We start from the raw sequence: 3,116 nt of genomic DNA on the forward strand, positions 1-3,116 counted from the left end.
CCGACAACTACTCAGTAGTTAATCTTGTTGTTGTAACTAGGAAGATTACAGCGTATATTCCTGGCCTAGGATGCCCAACTACTTGGGCTGGACGGTAAAGCGACGGTCTCGCTTCATGCAGGTCGGCGTTCAATCCCCCCAACCGTCCAAGTGGTTGGGGCACCATTCCTTTCCCCCGTCCCATCCCAACTCCTTATCCTGACCCCTTCCCAGTGCTATATAGTCGTAATGGCTTGGCGCTTTACCTTTATAAGTCCTTCCTGGCCTCGGGCTCCTACTCCACAGGCTCCCATCTGCCTCTATCATTGTGCACATATTATTATCCTTAGAATTATATCAGATCGTATTGGTATATAAATAATTAAGACAATTCTACCCTTCCCTGCCTTACCCTGAGAAAAAAGTAATTAGGAAAAGCGTATCATTGACATCAATGCTGCATCACTTCGAATGCCTACACACAGACTACAGCTGAAGAACAGTCCCGGCCCGAGGAGAGAACAGTCCCACCCCGAGGAGAGAACAGTCCCACCCCGAGGAGAGAACAGTCCCACCCCGAGGAGTGAACAGTCCCGCCCCGAGGAGTGAACAGTTCCGCCCCGAGGAGTGAACAGTCCCACCCCCGAGGAGTGAACAGTCCCACCCCGAGGAGAGAACAGTCCCACCCCGAGGAGAGAACAGTCCCACCCCGAGGAGTGAACAGTCCCACCCCGAGGAGAGAACAGTCCCACCCTGAGGAGAGAACAGTCCCACACCCCGAGGAGAGAACAGTCCCACCCCGAGGAGAGAACAGTCCCGCCCCGAGGAGAGAACAGTCCCACCTCGAGGAGAGAACAGTCCCGCCCCGAGGAGAGAACAGTCCCGCCCCGAGGAGAGAACAGTCCCACCCCGAGGAGAGAACAGTCCCACCCCGAGGAGTGAACAGTCCCACCCCGAGGAGAGAACAGTCCCACCCTGAGAAGAGAACAGTCCCACACCCCGAGGAGAGAACAGTCCCACCCCGAGGAGTGAACAGTCCCGCCCCGAGGAGAGAACAGTCCCACCCCGAGGAGAGAACAGTCCCGCCCCGAGGAGAGAACAGTCCCGCCCCGAGGAGAGAACAGTTCCACCCCGAGGAGAGAACAGTCCCGCCCCGAGGAGAGAACAGTCCCACCCCGAGGAGAGAACAGTCCCGCCCCGAGGAGAGAACAGTCCCACCCCGAGGAGAGAACAGTCCCACCCCGAGGAGTGAACAGTCCCACCCCGAGGAGAGAACAGTCCCACCCCGAGGAGTGAACAGTCCCACCCCGAGGAGAGAACAGTCCCACCCCCGAGGAGTGAACAGTCCCACCCCGAGGAGAGAACAGTCCCACCCCGAGGAGAGAACAGTCCCACCCTGAGGAGAGAACAGTCCCACACCCCGAGGAGAGAACAGTCCCACCCTGAGGAGAGAACAGTCCCACACCCCGAGGAGAGAACAGTCCCACCCCGAGGAGAGAACAGTCCCACCCCGAGGAGAGAACAGTCCCACCCCGAGGAGAAAAACACACCTCTCTCTCTCTCTCTCTCTGGTGACAAAAGGATCACAAAATGAGACTGGAAGCGAAGGCGGGACTCTGAATAAACAGAAGCCAAAAACTGCCAACGGTGCCGCCATTCCTGACTGTGTGTGTCACAGTATTTGGCTTCACCACACAGCCCACCCTTGAGCATAATTGTGTCAAGTATTGTATGAATTATGTATCTGTGGACCAGCCTTGCCATGATTGAATTCCCCTCCCAATCTTGTTCCGAATTCATTCCTCCTAATTTTGCGAAGGCATCGCTCTTTATTCCTGCGCTTGTTTGTCTTCTTCCCTTCTCACCATAATCTTAGCTCGCTTAAAGAAAACAAAGAACAGAGAATCTACATGTTCCATTTAGATTATTATTTTGACTATTCTTATTATTATACTTGATTCTGCTATATTTTGGTGTTTTATCAGATAAATACACTCACGTTATCAACAGTATGTCCTTGAAATGTATTTATCTACAGTTTTAAATCACTGTTAGCTGTTGTTTAAATCACTGACAGACAAGCACCAATTGCTATCTTAGTAGCAGCTAATGGCTTATGCTCCACTGGTTTTTAGTGCATATTAAACACCGTATATATAATCTATCAATAATGTCAGTCTGACTTTTAGAATATTACCGGTAGTCCTTTGCTGGTAGATAGTAAAACTCTGAGAACACTGCTGTAATCCAAGAAGTATATGTCCCTTTATGTATTCTCTTCACTCTTAGTTAACGACCTCAAGGTCGACCTCGACCTCAAGGTTGACCTCGACCTCAAGGTCGACCTCGACCTCAAGGTCGACCTCGACCTCAAGGTCGACCTCGACCTCAAGGTTGACCTCGACCTCAAGGTCAACCTCGACCTCAAGGTTGACCTCGACCTCAAGGTTAACCTCGACCTCAACTCGCCCCCTTGCAAGAACGACAACAAGGACAACATGAGGTTTCGTTGCTCTTAATTAAGTTTTGGTAGAGAGAGTACGAGAAGTGCCGACGCCATCATCACATTCTTTCGCGCCAACAAATAACACGACTCTGGCACATGAGGAGACGACGGGAGTGAGAGTGAGGGAGAGAGCTGAGGGGAGGAGGAGAGCGCCTGGGAGCAGAGAGTGAGGGCGGCAGAGAGCGAGAGGGGAAGCTGTAGGGGGAGGGGAGTCGAAGAGGGGGAAGAAGTGGATAGTCTGCGATAACCACTTGATGAATCATATGCGGAGAGCAAGTGATTCAGCCAACTTGGTGGAGAAGGTCGTAAAGTTAAGATACTCTAAGAAGCCGGTGTGTCCAGTCTCTCGAAGTCTCAGGTTGGTAATGTCTCCATATGGGTTAGGAATGTCTCAAGAGGAAGACTGAAACAAATAAATATTTTAAACTAGGGTTTCAAAATGTGGACCCCATATATATAAGCTCCGTAACGGGAGTATCCGAATACTATATCCTTTAATGACCTGGGGCCAGATTCACGAAGCAGTTACGCAGGCACTTAAGAACCAGTACATCTTTTCTCAATCTTTGGCGGCTTTGTTTACAATTATTAAACAGTTTATGAGCTCCGAAGTACCAGGAGGCTGTTTATA

The sequence above is a fragment of the Procambarus clarkii genome, chromosome 40 (assembly GCF_040958095.1).
Source record: "Procambarus clarkii isolate CNS0578487 chromosome 40, FALCON_Pclarkii_2.0, whole genome shotgun sequence".
NCBI classification, from domain to species: domain Eukaryota; kingdom Metazoa; phylum Arthropoda; class Malacostraca; order Decapoda; family Cambaridae; genus Procambarus; species Procambarus clarkii.